This window comes from Pseudophryne corroboree (genome assembly GCF_028390025.1).
Source record: "Pseudophryne corroboree isolate aPseCor3 chromosome 3 unlocalized genomic scaffold, aPseCor3.hap2 SUPER_3_unloc_30, whole genome shotgun sequence".
NCBI classification, from domain to species: domain Eukaryota; kingdom Metazoa; phylum Chordata; class Amphibia; order Anura; family Myobatrachidae; genus Pseudophryne; species Pseudophryne corroboree.
The window spans coordinates 460,075-482,119 of NW_026967520.1; the positions used below are offsets into that span (position 1 = coordinate 460,075).

The 22,045-nt window shown below is 51.9% G+C and overlaps 1 protein-coding gene across 3 annotated transcripts in view; it reads left to right on the forward strand.

Moving 5' to 3' along the window:
- Nucleotides 1-7,782: 7,782 nt before the first annotated feature.
- Nucleotides 7,783-22,045, forward strand: part of LOC134984030 (oocyte zinc finger protein XlCOF7.1-like) — a 50,090-nt gene continuing 35,827 nt past the window's right edge. For 2 of the 3 annotated variants that reach the window (XM_063949673.1, XM_063949675.1), the window contains exon 1: nt 7,784-7,865. The gene's annotated coding sequence lies outside the window, so the exon portion shown is untranslated. Of the gene's footprint in view, nt 7,866-22,045 lie in introns of all 3 variants that reach the window. The other variant, XM_063949674.1, reaches the window with a different exon arrangement.

Below are 22,045 nucleotides of genomic sequence, written 5' to 3' on the forward strand. Positions count from 1 at the left end.
CGGGGACTGCGCCACCTGTATTACGGTAACGGCGGGGTCTGCGCCCCCTGTATTACGGTAATGGCGGGGTCTGCGGCACCTGTATTATGGTAACGGCGGGGTCTGCGCCACCTGTATTACGGTAACGGCGGGGTCTGCGCCACCTGTATTACGGTAACAGCGGGGTCTGCGCCTCCTGTATTACGGTAACGGCGGGGTCTGCGCCACCTGTATTACGGTAATGGCGGGGTCTGCGGCACCTGTATTATGGTAACGGCGGGGTCTGCGCCACCTGTATTACGGTAACAGCGGGGTCTGCGCCTCCTGTATTACGGTAACGGCGGGGTCTGCGCCACCTGTATTACGGTAACAGCGGGGTCTGCGCCTCCTGTATTACGGTAACGGCGGGGTCTGCGCCACCTGTATTACGGTAACAGCGGGGTCTGCGCCACCTGTATCACTGTAACGGCGGGGTCTGCGCCACCTGTGTTACGGTAACAGCGGGGTCTGCGCCACCTGTATTACTGTAACGGCGGGGTCTGCGCCACCTGTATTATGGTAACGGCGGGGTTCGCACCATCTGTATTACGGTAAAAACCGGGTCTGCGCCACCTGTATTACGGTAACAGCGGGGTCTGCGCCACCTGTATTACGGTAACAGCGGGGTCTGCGCCACCTGTATTACGGTAACAACCGGGTCTGCGCCACCTGTATTACGGTAACAGCGGGGTCTGCGCCACCTGTATCACTGTAACAGCGGGGTCTGCGCCACCTGTATTACGGTAACAGCGGGGTCTGCGCCACCTGTATTACGGTAACGGCGGGGCCTGCGCCACCTGTATTACGGTAACGGCGGGGACTGCGCCACCTGTATTACGGTAACGGCGGGGCCTGCGCCACCTGTATTACGGTAACGGCGGGGACTGCGCCACCTGTATTACGGTAACGGCGGGGTCTACACCACCTGTAATACGCTAACGGCGGGGTCTGCGCCCCCTGTATTACGGTAATGGCGGGGTCTGCGGCACCTGAATTAGGGTAACGGCGGGGTCTGCGCCACCTGTATTACGGTAACAGCGGGGTCTGCGCCACCTGTATTACTGTAACGGCGGGGTCTGCGCCACCTGTATTATGGTAACGGCGGGGTTCGCACCATCTGTATTACGGTAACGACGGGTTCTGCGCCCCCTGTATTACGTAATGCAAAAGAAAAAGAGGGGTGTTCCCCCCTGTATTACGGTAACAACCGGGTCTGCGCCACCTGTATTACGGTAACAGCGGGGTCTGCGCCACCTGTATTACGGTAACAGCGGGGTCTGCGCCACCTGTATTACGGTAACGGCGGGGTCTGCGCCTCCTGTATTACGGTAACAGCGGGGTCTGCGCCACCTGTATTACGGTAACAGCGGGGTCTGCGCCACCTGTATTACGGTAACAGCGGGGTCTGCGCCACCTGTATCACTGTAACGGCGGGGTCTGCGCCACCTGTATTACGGTAACGGCGGGGACTGCGCCACCTGTATTACGGTAACGGCGGGGCCTGCGCCACCTGTATTACGGTAACGGCGGGGACTGCGCCACCTGTATTACGGTAACGGCGGGGTCTACACCACCTGTAATACGCTAACGGCGGGGTCTGCGCCCCCTGTATTACGGTAACAGCGGGGTCTGCGCCACCTGTATTACGGTAACAGCGGGGTCTGCGCCACCTGTATTACGGTAACAGCGGGGTCTGCGCCACCTGTATTACGGTAACGGCGGGGTCTGCGCCACCTGTATTACGGTAACAGCGGGGTCTGCGCCACCTGTATTACGGTAACAGCGGGGTCTGCGCCTCCTGTATTACGGTAACAGCGGGGTCTGCGCCACCTGTATTACGGTAACAGCGGGGTCTGCGCCACCTGTATTACGGTAACAGCGGGGTCTGCGCCACCTGTATTACGGTAACGGCGGGGCCTGCGCCACCTGTATTACGGTAACGACGGGATCTGCGCCACCTGTATCACAGTAACGACGGGGTCTGCGCCACCTGTATTACGGTAATGGCGGGGCCTGCGCCACCTGTATTACAGTAACGGCGAGGCCTGCGCCACCTGTATTACGGTAACTGCGGGGTCTACGCCACCTGTAATACGGTAACGGCGGGGTCTGCGCCCCCTGTATTACGGTAACGGCAGGGTCTGCGCCACCTGTATCACAGTAACAGCGGGGTCTGCGCCACCTGTATCACTGTAACAGCGGGGTCTGCGCCTCCTGTATTACGGTAACAGCGGGGTCTGCGCCACCTGTATTACGGTAACAGCGGGGTCTGCGCCTCCTGTATTACGGTAACAGCGGGGTCTGCGCCACCTGTATTATGGTAACGGCGGGGTTCGCACCATCTGTATTACGGTAACAACCGGGTCTGCGCCACCTGTATTACGGTAACAGCGGGGTCTGCGCCACCTGTATTACGGTAACAACCGGGTCTGCGCCACCTGTATTACGGTAACAGCGGGGTCTGCGCCACCTGTATCACTGTAACAGCGGGGTCTGCGCCACCTGTATTACTGTAACGGCGGGGTCTGCGCCACCTGTATTATGGTAACGGCGGGGTTCGCACCATCTGTATTACGGTAACGACGGGTTCTGCGCCCCCTGTATTACGTAATGCAAAAGAAAAAGAGGGGTGTTCCCCCCTGTATCACTGTAACAGCGGGGTCTGCGCCACCTGTATTACGGTAACAGCGGGGTCTGCGCCACCTGTATTACGGTAACAGCGGGGTCTGCGCCACCTGTATCACTGTAACGGCGGGGTCTGCGCCACCTGTATTACGGTAACGGCGGGGACTGCGCCACCTGTATTACGGTAACGGCGGGGCCTGCGCCACCTGTATTACGGTAACGGCGGGGACTGCGCCACCTGTATTACGGTAACGGCGGGGTCTACACCACCTGTAATACGCTAACGGCGGGGTCTGCGCCCCCTGTATTACGGTAATGGCGGGGTCTGCGGCACCTGTATTACGGTAACAACCGGGTCTGCGCCACCTGTATTACGGTAACAGCGGGGTCTGCGCCACCTGTATTACGGTAACAGCGGGGTCTGCGCCACCTGTATCACTGTAACGGCGGGGTCTGCGCCACCTGTATTACGGTAACGGCGGGGACTGCGCCACCTGTATTACGGTAACGGCGGGGCCTGCGCCACCTGTATTACGGTAACGGCGGGGACTGCGCCACCTGTATTACGGTAACGGCGGGGTCTGCGCCCCCTGTATTACGGTAATGGCGGGGTCTGCGGCACCTGTATTATGGTAACGGCGGGGTCTGCGCCACCTGTATTACGGTAACAGCGGGGTCTGAGCCTCCTGTATTACGGTAACGGCGGGGTCTGCGCCACCTGTATTACGGTAATGGCGGGGTCTGCGGCACCTGTATTATGGTAACGGCGGGGTCTGCGCCACCTGTATTACGGTAACAGCGGGGTCTGCGCCTCCTGTATTACGGTAACGGCGGGGTCTGCGCCACCTGTATTACGGTAACAGCGGGGTCTGCGCCTCCTGTATTACGGTAACGGCGGGGTCTGCGCCACCTGTATTACGGTAACAGCGGGGTCTGCGCCACCTGTATCACTGTAACGGCGGGGTCTGCGCCACCTGTATTACGGTAACAGCGGGGTCTGCGCCACCTGTATTACTGTAACGGCGGGGTCTGCGCCACCTGTATTATGGTAACGGCGGGGTTCGCACCATCTGTATTACGGTAAAAACCGGGTCTGCGCCACCTGTATTACGGTAACAGCGGGGTCTGCGCCACCTGTATTACGGTAACAGCGGGGTCTGCGCCACCTGTATTACGGTAACAACCGGGTCTGCGCCACCTGTATTACGGTAACAGCGGGGTCTGCGCCACCTGTATCACTGTAACAGCGGGGTCTGCGCCACCTGTATTACGGTAACAGCGGGGTCTGCGCCACCTGTATTACGGTAACGGCGGGGCCTGCGCCACCTGTATTACGGTAACGGCGGGGACTGCGCCACCTGTATTACGGTAACGGCGGGGCCTGCGCCACCTGTATTACGGTAACGGCGGGGACTGCGCCACCTGTATTACGGTAACGGCGGGGTCTACACCACCTGTAATACGCTAACGGCGGGGTCTGCGCCCCCTGTATTACGGTAATGGCGGGGTCTGCGGCACCTGAATTATGGTAACGGCGGGGTCTGCGCCACCTGTATTACGGTAACAGCGGGGTCTGCGCCACCTGTATTACTGTAACGGCGGGGTCTGCGCCACCTGTATTATGGTAACGGCGGGGTTCGCACCATCTGTATTACGGTAACGACGGGTTCTGCGCCCCCTGTATTACGTAATGCAAAAGAAAAAGAGGGGTGTTCCCCCCTGTATTACGGTAACAACCGGGTCTGCGCCACCTGTATTACGGTAACAGCGGGGTCTGCGCCACCTGTATTACGGTAACAGCGGGGTCTGCGCCACCTGTATTACGGTAACGGCGGGGTCTGCGCCTCCTGTATTACGGTAACAGCGGGGTCTGCGCCACCTGTATTACGGTAACAGCGGGGTCTGCGCCACCTGTATTACGGTAACAGCGGGGTCTGCGCCACCTGTATCACTGTAACGGCGGGGTCTGCGCCACCTGTATTACGGTAACGGCGGGGACTGCGCCACCTGTATTACGGTAACGGCGGGGCCTGCGCCACCTGTATTACGGTAACGGCGGGGACTGCGCCACCTGTATTACGGTAACGGCGGGGTCTACACCACCTGTAATACGCTAACGGCGGGGTCTGCGCCCCCTGTATTACGGTAACAGCGGGGTCTGCGCCACCTGTATTACGGTAACAGCGGGGTCTGCGCCACCTGTATTACGGTAACAGCGGGGTCTGCGCCACCTGTATTACGGTAACGGCGGGGTCTGCGCCACCTGTATTACGGTAACAGCGGGATCTGCGCCACCTGTATTACGGTAACAGCGGGGTCTGCGCCTCCTGTATTACGGTAACAGCGGGGTCTGCGCCACCTGTATTACGGTAACAGCGGGGTCTGCGCCACCTGTATTACGGTAACAGCGGGGTCTGCGCCACCTGTATTACGGTAACGGCGGGGCCTGCGCCACCTGTATTACGGTAACGACGGGATCTGCGCCACCTGTATCACAGTAACGACGGGGTCTGCGCCACCTGTATTACGGTAATGGTGGGGCCTGCGCCACCTGTATTACAGTAACGGCGAGGCCTGCGCCACCTGTATTACGGTAACTGCGGGGTCTACGCCACCTGTAATACGGTAACGGCGGGGTCTGCGCCCCCTGTATTACGGTAACGGCAGGGTCTGCGCCACCTGTATCACAGTAACAGCGGGGTCTGCGCCACCTGTATCACTGTAACAGCGGGGTCTGCGCCTCCTGTATTACGGTAACAGCGGGGTCTGCGCCACCTGTATTACGGTAACAGCGGGGTCTGCGCCTCCTGTATTACGGTAACAGCGGGGTCTGCGCCACCTGTATCACTGTAACAGCGGGGTCTGCGCCACCTGTATTACGGTAACAGCGGGGTCTGCGCCACCTGTATTACGGTAACGGCGGGGTCTGCGCCTCCTGTATTACGGTAACAGCGGGGTCTGCGCCACCTGTATCACTGTAACGGCGGGGTCTGCGCCACCTGTATTACGGTAACGGCGGGGACTGCGCCACCTGTATTACGGTAACGGCGGGGCCTGCGCCACCTGTATTACGGTAACGGCGGGGACTGCGCCACCTGTATTACGGTAACGGCGGGGTCTACACCACCTGTAATACGCTAACGGCGGGGTCTGCGCCCCCTGTATTACGGTAACGTCGGAGTCTGCGCCACCTATATTACTGTAACGGCGAGATCTGCGCAACCTGTATCACGGTAACGACGGGATCTGCGCCACCTGTATCACAGTAACGACGGGGTCTGCGCCACCTGTATTACGGTAATGGCGGGGCCTGCGCCACCTGTATTACAGTAACGGCGAGGCCTGCGCCACCTGTATTACGGTAACTGCGGGGTCTACGCCACCTGTAATACGGTAACGGCGGGGTCTGCGCCCCCTGTATTACGGTAACGGCAGGGTCTGCGCCACCTGTATCACAGTAACGGCGGGGTCTGCGCCACCTGTATTACAGTAACGGCGAGGCCTGCGCCACATGTATTACGGTAACTGCGGGGTCTGCGCCACCTGTATCACGGTAACGGCGGGGTCTGCACCCCCTGTATTACGGTAACGGCGGGTCCTGCGCCACCTGTATTACGGTAAAGGCGCTGTCTACGCCACCTGTAATACGGTATCGGCGGGGTCTGCGCCACCTGCATTACGGTAACGGCGGGGTCTGCGCCACCTGTATTACGGTAACGGCGGGGTCTGCGCCACCTGTATTACGGTAACAGCGGAGTCTGCGCCACCTGTATTACGGTAACGGCGGGGTCTGTGCCACCTGCATTACGGTAACGGCGGGGTCTGCACCACCTGTATTACGGTAACTGCGGGGTCTGTGCCACCTGTATCACGGTAACGGCGGGGTCTGCACCCCCTGTATTATGGTAACGGCGGGTCCTGCGCCAACTGTATTACGGTAACGGCGCTGTCTACGCCACCTGTAATACGGTATCGGCGGGGTATGCGCCACCTGTAATACGGTAACGGCGGGGTCTGCACCTTCTGTATTACGGTAATGGAGGGGACTGCGCCCCCTGTATTACGGTAACGGCAGGGTCTGCGCCACCTGTATTACGGTAACGGCGGGTTCTGCGCCACCTGTATTACGGTAACAGCAAGTCCTGCGCCACCTGTAATACGGTAACGGCAGGGTCTGCGCCCCCTGTATTACGGTAACGGAGGGACTGCTCCCCCTGTATTACGGTAACGGCAGGGTCTGCGCCACCTGTATTACGGTAACGGCGGGATCTGCACCATCTGTATTACGGTAACGGCGGGGTCTGCGCCACCTGCATTACGGTAACGGCGGGGTCTGCGCCACCTGCATTACGGTAACGGCGGGGTCTGCGCCACATGCATTACGGTAACGACGGGCTCTGCGCCTCCTGTATTACGGTAACGGCGGGGTCTGCGCCACCTGTATTACGGTAACAGCGGAGTCTGCGCCACCTGTATTACGGTAACGGCGGGGTCTGCGCCACCTGTATTACGGTAACGGCGGGGTCCGCGCCACCTGTATTACGGTAACACCGGGGTCTGTGCCACCTGCATTACGGTAACGGCGGGGTCTGCACCACCTGTATTACGGTAACGGCGGAGTCTGCGCCACCTGTATTACGGTAACGGTGGGGTCTGAGCCACCTGTACTACAGTAATAGGACACTAGAGTGTCAGCCACCTGTACAGGGATAATGCAGCACCAGAGGCTGCTCCAGCTGCACTATAACAAGGCACCAGAGGCTGCTCCCCCTGTAGTACAGAACCTGACACCAGAGCTGCTCAGCCTATAGAATAATAATAATAATATCATTACCTGCTGCCAGACACAGCAATGGCTGCTCTCTGCTCCTGCTGCCTTGTGGGAATGATAGAAGGAAGGCGGAGCTCAGACCAGGGGAAAATGGCCGCCGCTCCTGACGTCACTACACGGCCAGGGAACCTATTGCTGCTGCCGGACTGGTCTACAGGAAAATGGCCGCCGGGCACCTGTACTGAGGACATGTATGGTATTAATCTTTACAGAGGGCAGGGCTGTGGGTGGGGGTGTAGGAGGGGAGGGGCCAGTAACCAGGTAGCAGTCGTTGCCAATCAAACCCTACTTCCGGCCTGTGCGTTCCACCTTACTTCCGGACCGTGCGTTTCACATACAGGAAGTGAGTTTAAACCGACTGCTGCAGCCTCCCAGTGTCCGTGGAGATCAGGTAATGGCGTCTTACTATACAGGGGGAGCAGCCTGTGGTGTCCTGTTATTATTATTATTATACAGGGGGAGCAGCCTGTGGTGTCCTGTTATTATTACTATACAGGCGGAGCAGCCTGTGGTGTCTTGTTATTATTATACTGAGGGAGCAGCCTGTGGTGTCTTCTTCTTCTTATTATTATTATACTGAGGGAGCAGCCTGTGGTGTCCTGTTATTATTATACAGGGGGAGCAGCCTGTGGTGTCCTGTTATTATTATTATTATTATTATGTCAGCTGCAGAGCATTACTACACCACTGGCAGTGTGACAGCTGCAGAGCATTACTACACCACTGAGCCCCTCATTGCCGTCCCCCCCTCAGCAGTCACGTCACTATAATGGTGTAACATGTGACATGCCCGCTAGGAGGCGCCACACGTATAACGACGGCCATCTGCTGTAGAGACACCGGGTTGTATTATATAATGCCGGTATCAGAAGAGACTGACGTCACGTATGTAACAAGAGTTTCTGCAGCAGCTGTGCCTGGCGTTTGCTATTATTCTATAGGCAACCTATTATTTTGTATGCGTGCCGGCAGCCGGGCTGTTACTGTGCCCCGTGCTGTGTGCAAGTGTGGGGAATACCAGGGAGGCGCTCTATCCAAATGATGCAACAAAAACATAAAAACAATATAAACCGTAATATAGACCAAAACATATACTAATGGGTGTTACCCTGAGGTATATGATATCTCTGGTATATATAATATACACAATGAGTATACACAAAGGTATCACTGATAAAATCAATGTAAAAGGAAAACGCTGATCCTTCTACATAGGAGACTCTCAGAGGATTTGTCAGTCTCTTATAGTAAATGAGCAGCGCACAGTGTGAGTGAGAAGAAATCCTCCAGCTCTTGGAAAGCTGCCCGGTGTGCGGAGAAACGCGTTGAGGGCATAGAGAGAGGGATCGCTGATACCTGTAGTGCCCACAGAAGAAGATACGACCTCCAATAGCTGATGGTTCACCAATTGCCGGCAAATGTGAAATGAACATCGTGGAGAGACTGCACCATGTGTTCCTCCCTATTCCGGGTAAGTCCAGACACTGTGCTGCTGATACAAACCTTACCCGTGCTGGGAGTATGAGACAGCGGCTCTGCGTATCCACATTGCACCGCACGTCAGGGAACAGCTTATAGCAGACCGCGCCGCCCGCAGCTTCTTCACCCGGGCAAAGGGTGATACGGAGCGGGTCTGCAGTATCAACTTTGTGCCGCAAGGACTACCAACACTGGTGCAGTGACTACTGACCACCATCACATCTATACACATGTAACTCACTTTGTTGTTACACCGGAACTAAGCGTATGGACAATTACCATATAAAGGTCACTCTGGTTCAGGACACATTCCTGTATGAACCATATCAGCTGGAGGATTTCTTCTCACTCACACTGTGCGCTGCTCATTTACTATAAGAGACTGACAAATCCTCTGAGAGTCTCCTATGTAGAAGGATCAGCGTTTTCCTTTTACATTGATTTTATCAGTGATACCTTTGTTTATACTCATTGTGTATTTCTCTGGCTGGGTCCACAGGATTATCCACAGGATAACATTGGGATATTGTCGAGCGACAGCGAAAATGGCACCAACACGCCCACTGACTCAGTCAGATCAGTTTTTTGCTTGGTGCGGCAGGAAGCCGCATGGTCACAGGGCTGCTGTGAAAGCAGCCTCAAGTTTTCATTACTTTATTTTTATAGACTTACTGTTTTGGTTTGAGCGACTTCTCTTAACAGCGTCTTAAACGTGTATTAGAAAGAGTCGCTCCAACAACTCCCCACCGGGTCGCAACAACGCTTACCTTCGCGGTACAGTGCTGTCTCGACGGGCGTCTGTGTCGGATGTTCTAGCAGGTCCAGCAGACGTTACCAGGCTGTGGCCGGAGCATGGGGAGACAGTGAGTATATGGACTTCCTCTTACTAGAGGGGTCAGGACGCAGCTACGCTGATTTGGTGGAGACTACAAACAGCGTGTTGATGCGCCGAACATCTCGAGTGTGACAGCGCTACGCTCCGGGGATCATAGGCGCCAGGACTAGGTGAGGCCGCGATCCTGGGAGTTTAAGTCAACAGGGGGTTTCAGACGCTCTCCTGGCCGTCCCTCCTCCGAGTTCATGGCCAGTTCCCGCGGGTCTCTCGTTTCATGAACTGAATGACCTCACTTCCGGCTCAGACGCTACCACGAGGGTACTCGGTCGCAGCTTAGATGCTGCGGTTGTGTACACTGGATATAAACCCGCCCAGACCGAGTCGCAGGCCTTTAGTGTCTGCATGCACGTGGAGTCGCTCAGCATCCGTGTCCGTTATCAGTTACCAAGAGCGGCAGTGTACACCAGTAGCGTCTGAATCCACTCAGCGTCTTTCGAGCGTCTTTGCTTGGATATGGAAGTGTGGTGAGTCTCCCTGTATCCCGCTCCCTGGAGGCAGGGTATACAGTACTAAAAATTCTCTCTACTTCTTAGTATGCACTTTTAAGTTTTAGTACCTATTGCATATGAGACCTGTATATTACTGTGTTTTCTGCATGTTATGTTGAAAAAGAACCAGTTAAACAGAAGTACAATTTTCCTACTTATGTATAAGTTATTATGGAGGTTGTATTCTCATATGACAATGTCTAATGCTTTAACATGTGACTGACTGCTAGTATGTGTGCTGACTTTTCTGTGTAATGTCAGTCCTGTTCTGACCCTCAAATCAGGTGGACTGTGGTCAGATTGATCTCACCTCTATATACTGATTATAGGGTGTGGTTCAGTCACAAAATTGTGTAGTCAATATCAGAAAAAATGTCTGTGAGCGGCAAAAGTGATGAGGAGAATTTGTCAAGCACTCCTACAGCCCTAACATGCTTATCTTGTAAGTCAGGGGTAATTGATATGATTCAATTGGTCACTTATGAGGGTTTGTGTGCAAACTGTTTCGCTTTTCAGCGAAGTAAAAAACAGGAGTTAGTTCAACCTCCAGTAGAGCCACCATGGAATATGTTCGCAAAGACTCTGTCTTCAATAGCGGACAGGTTAGCTCCAGTAGCACCACCTCAAGGGTTAGGTTACACTATGAACCCATACATGCAGCTCCCTTCCTATGGTTTGGTTCCAGTAGCCTCTACAAGCAACCAAGGGGTAGGTAATACTAAGACAGATACGTCTGTATGGCAGACTACACAAGATGATACATCGGATGATGATGCGGAAACAATAGATTCAACTCCGTATGATGATCAGTCGCAGAGCTTTAGTTCAGATGATGTAGCTGAACTCATTAATGCAGTAAAGGCTGTGCTTTCTCTGGAAGAACCAGCCAAGACAGCGTTAAAAGCAAAAGCACCTGTATTCAAACGAACAAAGTCAGTGAAAGCTGAATTTCCAGCGTCAGAGGAGTTGACGGAAATGATGGATGAGTCTTGGGCAGCGCCCGGTAAGAAGTATAAGATTCCTAGGAGATGGGATTCTTATTATCCATTTCCTGCTGGAGATTGTTCGAAGAGAGAAGTTCCTCCAAAAGTAGATGCACATGTTCTGCGACTAGTGCACAAATCTGCTTTGCCACTGTCATCTACCTTTTTGAATGATGTCACAGACAGGAGGGTAGAGAGCCTATTGAAAAATATTTTTTCTCTTGTGGGTGCAGTGGTAAGACCTGCTATGGCTTCGGCCTGGGTAGCAAAGGCAATGGGCGAATGGATAGAGGAACTAGAGAATGACATCCCCTCTCCTACTAGGGAGCAAGAGGATCGTCTTTGCCGTTTAAGACAATCTGCCCAGTATTTAGAAGAAGCAGCCATTGATGTAGGCACTGTTGCTTCTAAAGCTTCAGCCCTGGCAGTAGTCGCTCGCAGAGCAGTCTGGCTACGGACCTGGAAGGCAGATGCGGAGTCCAAGAAGGAATTGGAAGCATTGCCTTTCGTGGGTAATATATTATTTGGAAAACCTTTATTGGATATCCTAGAGTCAGAGGCTGAATCGAAGAAGGTCAGATTTCCGGCTACCTACAACCCTAAGTCCAAGGGTTTAAAATTTCGCTCATTTCGCTGGCAAAGCAAAGCGAAAGGTAAAGAGGAGCCTAAACAACCCCAGTTTAAATCCAGGGGTAGGAAGCAGTGGGCTAGCAAAAAGCCAGCTTCCAAACCTGAACAAAAGCCCTCAGCCTGAAGAGACGGGCCTCCGCCTGGAGGATTCCAGGGTTGGGGGCCGACTCCTGCAATTTGCACACACATGGCAACAGTCAACAACAGATGCCTGGGTGCAGAAGGTAGTATCTCAGGGGTATGGGTTCCCATTCAGGAGGCAGCCTCCTCAAAGATTTTTTTGCACCAGCCCGTCTCGTATAGAGTCGAAGGCCAATGCCCTGCAAGAAGCAGTCCAAAAATTACTGCAGTCAGGTGTGATTGTCCCAGTACCTCCATCACAAAAGGGACAGGGGTATTACTCCAATCTGTTTCTAATCCAGAAACCAAATAGGTCATATCGACCAATTCTAAATCTGAAGATGTTGAACAATTACATATGGATCCCGAAGTTCCACATGGAGACGTTACGCTCCATAATGTTGGCTATGGAACCGGGAGACTATATGGTATCTCTGGATGTGCGGGATGCTTACCTACATGTGCCTATAGCACTATCACATCAGTGTTACCTCAGGTTTGCCATCCTCAAGGAACACTTCCAGTTCCAAGCTCTGCCCTTCGGGCTAGCTACAGCACCCAGGGTGTTTACCAAGATCATGGTGGTTATGGCAGCTTGTCTGCGCAAACAAGGGATAAGGATATTCCCATTCCTAGACGACCTATTAATCTTAGCACAGTCGCAAGATTTACTGTTGAGCCATCTCCAACAGACGATAGTTTGTTTACAGAGACACGGGTGGCTCATAAATTGGGAGAAGTCGTCCCTGAATCCATCACAGCGGATGGTTCATTTGGGAGCCATATTGGATTCAGACCTACAGAGAGTTCTCTTACCAGAGAAGAAAATAGTCAAGGTGCAGGTCATGGCTCAGGAAGCGTTGCAAGCCCAGACAATGTCAGTCCATGCAGCAATGCGACTGTTGGGTCTGATGGTATCAACGTTCGACATGGTGGAATATGCGCAATTCCACTCCAGACCATTGCAGCATCTCATTTTGACAAAATGGAACGGAAATCTACAAACAATAAAGAAGCAGATGATAAAGATTCCAGTAAATGTAAAAAGGTCTCTAGCATGGTGGCTACAGACAGACCATTTAAACAAGGGGAGACCCTTTTGGATAAAAGAGTGGCAAGTCCTGACGACAGATGCCAGCCTGCAAGGTTGGGGGGCGGTACTCGGAAGCCTATGGTTCCAGGGAAAATGGACCGCAAGGGAAAGTCGCCTGCCGATAAATCTGTTAGAAATAAGAGCCATTTACTTGGCCCTAGTTCAGGCAAAGGACAATCTACAAGGAAGACCAGTCCAGATCCGCTCAGACAATGCGACGGCAGTAGCATACCTAAATGATCAAGGAGGGACTCACAGCAAGAGTCTGATGGAGGAAGTAACTCCCATTCTAAAGTGGGCAGAACTCCATCTCCCAGCATTGTCAGCAGTATTTGTCCCGGGTGTACTAAATTGGGAAGCGGATTTTCTCAGTCGGCACACCATTTAGGAAACCGAATGGGCACTACACCCAGAAGTGTTTCAGACACTGGTGAACAGATGGGGTCTACCGGAGATAGACCTTATGGCGTCTCGTCTAAACAACAAAGTTCCGAGGTACGGATCAAGAACAAGGGACCCAGGAGCAGTCCTGGTAGACGCACTGTCAGTAGAATGGAGGTTTCAGCTGGCATATCTGTTCCCTCCAATATCTCTGTTACCCAGAGTAGTGAGAAAGATAAAACAGGCAAAAGGAGCAATCATTCTAATAGCTCCAGCTTGGCCAAGAAGGCATTGGTACACAGATCTGTTGAGAATGTCCATGGAAGCACCGATACTGCTTCCTCAACGTCCAGATCTGTTAATGCAGGGTCCTTGTTGTCACAGTCATCTGGATCGCCTGTCTTTGACGGCGTGGCTGTTGAAACCTCTATCTTAGAGGCTAAAGGATTTTCAAAGCAAGTAATCCAAACCATGCTTAGAGCAAGAAAGCCTTCTTCGGCCCGTGTATATCATAGAATATGGCAAGCCTATATTCATTGGTGTTCTGGAAAAAATTACAATCCAAGAGCCTTTAAAGTAGCTAGGATTTTGGATTTTCTGCAGGCAGGATTGGATAAGGGGTTGAAGGTTGCTTCCTTGAGGGTGCAAGTCTCAGCGTTGACTGTATGGTTTCAGCAGAAGATTGCTGACCTACAGGATGTACGTACTTTTTTCCAAGGAGTAGTACATATTCAACCTCCATTTGTTCCTCCTGCAGCTCCCTGGGATTTGAATTTAGTTCTTAAATTTCTCTAGGGTCCTTTGTTTGAACCACTTGAGAGAGCGGATCTTAAGTGGTTAACGATTAAAGTTCTTTTTTTACTGGCAATGGCGTCAGCCAGAAGAGTGTCAGATTTAAGAGCATTATCATGTAAGTCTCCTTTCCTAAGTTTTTTTCCAGACAGAGCAGTTCTAAGAACGAGATCTAGTTATCTTCCAAAGGTGGTGTCAAAGTTTCACCTGAATGAAGAGATTGTAGTCCCAGCTTTTCAGGTATCGGGACTATCTGCGGGAGAAGCGTCACTGGACGTGGTCCGGTCTTTAAAAATCTATATAGATCGTACTAGTGCCATCAGGAAAACAGATTCCCTCTTCATCCTCTACGGATTCCATAGGAGAGGTTGGCCTGCTAGTAAACAGACGCTGGCGAGATGGCTCCAAGTGGTAATATCTGAAGCTTATTCTCATGCAGATCTCCCTATTCCGGCTAATGTCTCTGCACACTCTACACGTAAGGTAGGTCCTTCTTGGGCAGCACAACAGGGTGCATCAGCAGAACAGATATGTAAGGCAGCCACATGGTCTTCCATAAACACATTCATCAGACATTATGCCTTGGATACTTTTGCCTCTCATGATGCAGACTTCGGGCGAAAGGTCCTACTGTGCAATCAGGAGCGTCCCCACCACTAAAATGGCTTTGGGAATCCCAATGTTATCCTGTGGATAATCCTGTGGACCCAGCCAGAGAAATAAACGTTATGGTAAGAACTTACCGTTGATAACGTGATTTCTCTTATGTCCACAGGTATCCACAGGGATCCCACCCGGACGCATCTGATTTGAGGATCTAGACAAACACTAAAAACCTCTTCCTTCTTGTATGGAAGGGTGTGCATGTGTGTTCTTATCGCCTGTACAGGTTTCTACCTAATGTTCCTGCCTATAATCGCTGTGGAAAGAACTGATCTGACTGAGTCAGTGGGCGGGACTATATAGTGGAGGCCCCAATGCATCCTGGGAGGCCAGAAAGCTCGTGACCGTGTTGGTGCCATTTTCGCTGTCGCTCGACAATATCCCAATGTTATCCTGTGGATACCTGTGGACATAAGAGAAATCACGTTATCAACGGTAAGTTTTTACCATAACGTTTATATCATTTATACCAGAGATATCATATACCTCAGGGTAACACCCATTAGTATATGTTTTGGTCTATATTACTGTTTATATTGTTTTTATTTTCTTGTGTGTAATAAACAGTGTTTTTAATTATTATTTGGCTGCATCATTTGGATAGAGCGCCTACCTGGTATTCCCCACATTTGTCTCTTTGTTTGAGGAGGCCGGCTACCCCTCCCCAGGTGGCTGCTAATCCTAAGGTGTATTCCATCACAGACCTGCCCAGCGCCAACAAACCTTGATTTTTCATGCTGTGTGCGCTGCCAACATCTGCACCCATGCAGCAAGTAGGAGAGGGCAGCATCTAGAAGCAGGCACAGAGAGCGGCACTTACTCCTCCAGGGGGCTTCCTCGCTCATCCGCCTCAGGGGGCTCCCAGCAGCTCATCCTTCCTAGGCTGCAGAGGGTGTGGGTAGGAGGCAGGGGGCTGCGGGTCTAGCATGGCTAGAGCCTCTGGTATGGGAGGGCCGGGTTATAGCCTGCAGGCAGCTGGCACTGTACCCCGCTCGTGGCTGCTGCTGGTGACCCCGTCCGAGCCCCATCTCGTGTTACTCCATGCGGGTGCTCTCCTGCCTGTCTCCAGCCGCCTTTCCCCTGTCTGTCTCCAGCTGCCTTTCCCTGTCTGTCTCCGGCTGCCTTTCCCTGTCTGTCTCCAGCTGCCTTTCCCTGTCTGTCTCCGGCTGCGTTTCCCTGTCTGTCTCCGGCTGCCTTTCCCTGTCTGTCTCCAGCTGCCTTTCCCTGTCTGTCTCCGGCTGCCTTTCCCTGTCTGTCTCCTGCCGCCTTTCCCCTGTCTGTCTCCTGCCGCCTTTCCCCTGTCTGTCTCCTGCCGCCTTTCCCCTGTCTGTCTGCCGCCGCCTTTCCCCTGTCTGTCTCTTGCCGCCTTTCCCCTGTCTGTCTCCTGCCGCCTTTCCCCTGTCTGTCTCCTGCCGCCTTTCCCCTGTCTGTCTCCGGCTGCCTTTCCCCTGCCTGTCTCCTGCCTCCTTTCCCGTGCATGTCTCCTGCCACCACCCACCCTACAGCCTCATGCCAGTTTACTGCCACCCCCACCCTGCCGCCCCCCTGCCTGTCTCCAGCCGCCTTCCCCCTGCCTGTCTCCAGCCGCCTTCCCCCTGCCTTTCTCCTGCCACCCCTTGCCTGTCTCCAGCCGACATTCCCTTGCCTGTCTTCTGCCGCCTTTCTCCTGCAACCTTTCCCCTGCCTAGCTCCTGCCGCTTTTCCAGGAGACCCTGTCCCTTCACAGTGTACTGAACATCAGCTAATTGTGACTCCACCCACAATAGCGCTACACTCTAGATCAGGCCCACTATGCAGTACAGCCTTATGGGGCTGGGTCACAGGAACCTCGGAGACACTGACCAGGACTCTATTGCTGTGGGGAAATAGGAGACTTAATGACCACCCTATTCCATGTTTACTATGTTACATGTGCAATATGTTTTATGTACTATATTTTCTCTGACGTCCTAGTGGATGCTGGGAACTCCGAAAGGACCATGGGGAATAGCGGGCTCCGAAGGAGGCTGGGCACTCTAGAAAGATTTATGACTACCTGGTGTGCACTGGCTCCTCCCACTATGACCCTCCTCCAAGCCTCAGTTAGATTTTGTGCCCGGCCGCGGTTGGATGCACACTAGGGGCTCTCCTGAGCTCTTAGAAAGAAAGATAGACTTAGGTTTTTTATTTTCAGTGAGACCTGCTGGCAACAGGCTCACTGCAGCGAGGGACTAAGGGGAGAAGAAGCGAACTCGCCTGCTTGCAGCCGGATTGGGCTTCTTAGGCTACTGGACACCATTAGCTCCAGAGGGATCGACCGCAGGCCCAGCCTTGATGTTCGGTCCCGGAGCCGCGCCGCCGTCCCCCTTACAGAGCCAGAAGCAAGAAGAGGTCCGGAAAATCGGCGGCATGAAGGCTCTGTCTTCACCAAGGTAGCGCACAGCACTGCAGCTGTGCACCATTGCTCCTCTCACACACTTCACACTCCGGTCACTGAGGGTGCAGGGCGCTGGGGGGGGGCGCCCTGAGGCAGCAATAAAAACACCTTGGCTGGCAAAAATACCACAATATATAGCCCCAGAGGCTATATATGTGGTAAATACCCCTGCCAGATTCCATAAAAAAGCGGGAGAATAGGCCGCGGAAAAGGGGCGGGGCTATCTCCTTCAGCACACTAGCGCCATTTTTCCCTCACAGCTCCGCTGGAAGGAAGCTCCCTGGCTCTCCCCTGCAGACTACACTACAGAAAAGGGTAAAAAAGAGAGAGGGGGCATTAAATTTAAGTGCAGTATATATTTATATAGAAAAAGCAGCTATAGGGGACATAACTCAGTTAGTCCCTGCATTATATAGCGCTCTGGTGTGTGCTGGCATACTCTCACTCTGTCCCCCCAAAGGGCTTTTGTGGGTCCTGTCCTCTATTAGAGCATTCCCTGTGTGTGTGGGGTGTGTCGGTACGGCTGTGTCGACATGTTTGATGAGGATAATGATGTGGAGGCGGAGCAGATGCCTTTAGAAGGGATGTCACCCCCTGGGGGGCAGACACCTGAGTGGATGAGCTTATGGAAAGAAATGAGTGCACGTATAGACTCCTTACATAAGAAATTTGACGACATGCCAACTGTGGGACAGCCGAGTTCTCAGCTCGTGCCTGTCTAGTGTTCACTCTAGGCAAAACCCGCCCTGCCCCTTTTGCGGCACCCTGCTAAAACAGCCGCCCGCTCCCTGCCCTCCCGGTGTGTATAGATGCCGTGCGCATGCGCGCGGCATCCATTCACGCATTGGGAGAGGGCTGGGGGGGAAGCCCAGCACCGACGGAGGTGCTGGGCACGCCCCCAACAGTGACGTCGCCGGCCACAGACGCTCTCTATAGTAGCGTCTGTGGGCCGCACCGCCCCCTAAAATGACGGATGCGTGGCCACGCCCCCTAATTTGCGTGGCCGCGCGCATGTGCCCCCCTGAGTCCGGCGCCCTGCCCCAGTTCACTCCTAGAGTGAACACTACCTGTCCAGGTATCTCAAAGGTCATCAGGGGCTCTAAAGCGCCCGCTATCTCAGATGGCAAACGCAGATGTCGACACTGATACTGACACCAGTGTCGACGACGATGAGTCGAATCTAATGCCCATTAAGGCCATTCACTGCATGATTGAGGCAATGAAAGAGGTGTTAAACATTTCTGATTTACATCCAGGTACCACAAAAAAGGGTATTATGTTTGGGGAGAAAAAAACTACCCGTAGTTTTTCCCCCGTCAGATGAATTAAATGAAGTGTGTGAAGAAGCGTGGGCTTCCCCTGATAAAAAATTGGTAATTCCTAAGAAGGTACTAATGGCGTTCCCTTTCCCGCCAGAGGATAGGTTACGTTGGGAAACACCTCCTAGGGTGGATAAAGCGCTCACACGTTTGTCTAAAAAGGTGGCACTACCGTCTCAGGATACGGCCGCCCTTAAGGAGCCTGCTGATAGAAAGCAGGAGGCGATCCTGAAGTCTGTATATACACACTCAGGCATTATACTTAGACCAGCTATTGCGTCAGCATGGATGTGCAGAGCTGCCGCTGCGTGGTCGGATAAACTGTCAGAAAATATTGACACACTAGACAGAGACACGGTTCTGCTAACAATTGACCATATCAAAGACTCAGTCTTATATATGAGAGATGCACAGAGGGAAATCTGCCGGCTGGCATCTAAAGTAAGTGCATTGTCCATTTCTGCTAGGAGATGCTTATGGACTCGCCAGTGGACAGGAGATGCAGATTCCAAAAGGCACATGGAAGTTCTGCCTTATAAGGGGGAGGAATTATTTGGGGATGGTCTCTCCGACCTAGTTTCCACAGCAACGTCTGGGAAGTCAGCATTTTTACCCCATGTCCCCTCACAGCCTAAGAAGGCGCCATTTTATCAGGTTCAGTCCTTTCGGACCCAGAAAAACAAGCGTGGAAAAGGAGGGTCTTTTCTGTCTAGAGGCAGAGGTAGGGGAAAAAGGCTGCAACAAACAGCAGGTTCCCAGGAGCAAAAGTCCTCCCCCGCTTCCTTTTCCAAGTCCGCCGCATGACGGTGGGGCTCCACAGGCGGAGCCAGGTACGGTGGGGGCCCGCCTCAAGAATTTCAGCGATCAGTGGGCTCGCTCACAGGTTGATCCCTGGATCCTTCAAATAGTATCTCAGGGGTACAAGCTGGAATTCGAGGCGGCTCCACCCCACCGGTTCCTAAAATCTGCCTAGCCGATTGCTCCCTCAGACAGGGAGGCAGTGCTAGCGGCAATTCACAAGCTGTATTCCCAGCAGGTGATAATCAAGGTACCCCTACTTCAACAAGGCCGGGGTTACTATTCCACACTATTTGTGGTGCCGAAACCGGACAGTTCGGTGAGACCCATTTTAAATTTGAAATCCTTGAACACATACATAAAAAAATTCAAGTTCAAGATGGAATCGTTCAGGGCGGTTATTGCAAGCCTGGACGAGGGGGATTACATGGTATCCCTGGACATCAAGGATGCTTACCTGCATGTCCCCATTTACCATCCTCACCAGGAGTACCTCAGATTTGTGGTACAGGATTGCCATTACCAATTCCAGACGCTGCCGTTTGGACTGTCCACGGCACCGAGGGTATTTACCAAGGTTATGGCGGAAATGATGATACTCCTTCGAAAAAGGGAGTTTTAATTATCCCGTACTTGGACGATCTCCTAATAAAGGCACGATCCAAGGAACAGTTGTTGGTGGGAGTAGCACTATCTCAGGAAGTGCTGCGCCAGCACGGCTGGATTCTGAATATCCCAAAGTCACAGCTGGTTCCGACGACAAGTCTACTGTTCCTGGGGATGATTCTGGACACAGTCCAGAAAAAAGTGTTTCTCCCGGAGGAGAAAGCCAGGGAGTTGTCTTCGCTAGTCAGAGACCTCCTGAAAACAAAACAGGTATCGGTGCATCACTGCACGCGGGTCCTGGGAAAAATGGTGGCTTCTTACGAAGCAATTCCATTCGGCAGGTTCCATGCCAGAATCTTTCAGTGGGACCTGTTAGACAAGTGGTCCGGATCGCATCTTCAGATGCATCGCTTGATAACCCTGTCTCCAAGAACCAGGGTGTCTCTTCTGTGGTGGCTGGCGAGTGCTCATCTTCTGGAGGGCCGCAGATTCGGCATACAGGACTGGGTCCTGGTGACCACGGATGCCAGCCTGCGAGGCTGGGGGGCAGTCACACAGGGAAGAAACTTCCAAGGACTATGGTCAAGTCAGGAGACTTCCCTTCACATAAATATTCTGGAACTAAGGGCCATTTACAATGCCCTAAGTAGTAAAGGGAACCACTTTCCGTCAAACTCATTTTTGACAGGTGGGAACGCCCCTAATTATGCAAACCACGCCTACTTTCCACCCTAACCCCGCCCAGATACACCCTTAACCACGCCCCTAACCAAGCCTCCTGATACGCCCACTTTTCATTCCATTCTGCTGGTATTTTATATGAAATAAGCCTACAAAATCAGTTATAAGCGCTTTTTATACATTGTGTATTATCACTGATGATGCAACGATGTATATTATTTCAAAATGATTTATAAAATAAGTATTAACTCTTAATATTAATAATATTATATGAAGAAATCATTGTGTGTTTAAAGTATTTTTTTCTTCATACATTCTCTGTGGTTCTGGGATCCTCTTACACGGTGAAAGTCCGGAGGGGGGATGATGAGTGGCCTGTTGTTTAAGATAAATGCTAATAATGAGGGCTACCAGCACCCAACATGACTTGTGTAATTAGATAAGAAATTGCTAACTTTAAAAAAAAAAAATGCATATTACAAATACTCAGCAAAACACAGTACACATTTTTTTTTGATCAGAGTGCTGATGCTAATAATAATAATACAATGTTTTACACGTCTATTTGTAATATGCTGGTGCTTCATCTTTTCGACTTCGCCCTTGATATTTTAGGAACAATAGTATATATTGTATATGAATCAATGTTTTGGCTCATAGGACCGTTATCATGAGGTATACTGCAAATATGGCTTGTTTATAATCATTCTGATGTATAAGTGTATACTATTCCCAATTGATTTATCACTGATGATGGAGCGTTGTATATTATTACCAATTGATTTATAAAATAAACGTGCTGATTCGATCATGATATAATTTTGCATTTTAAAATGATTTTTAAAATGAGTCATTGCTGGAGGACGTATTTTTTTTTCTTCATACAGTCACTGATCTAAATATCTCACAGAAAATGGGGTGTATGATCTAACCATCATTTCAAAAAATATATACTTTATTCATGCTGGACATGCTCAGACATGTATATACATGTATTATTTAAAAAAAATATTTGCGTTATTTTTGCAAACATATGTAGAAACAGCATATTTGTGCTTAAGTCGTAGAATTTTTTTTAAATATGTGCATTTTTGTTACATCAATAATGTAAGTTTATTAAATGTTAATGATATATTAAAGAAGCCCTGTTATCCATCACAAGAAGCAAATCAAAAGAAAATTCACTGATTCCGTAATTTTAACAAATTTAAATAAAGGTTGTATTTT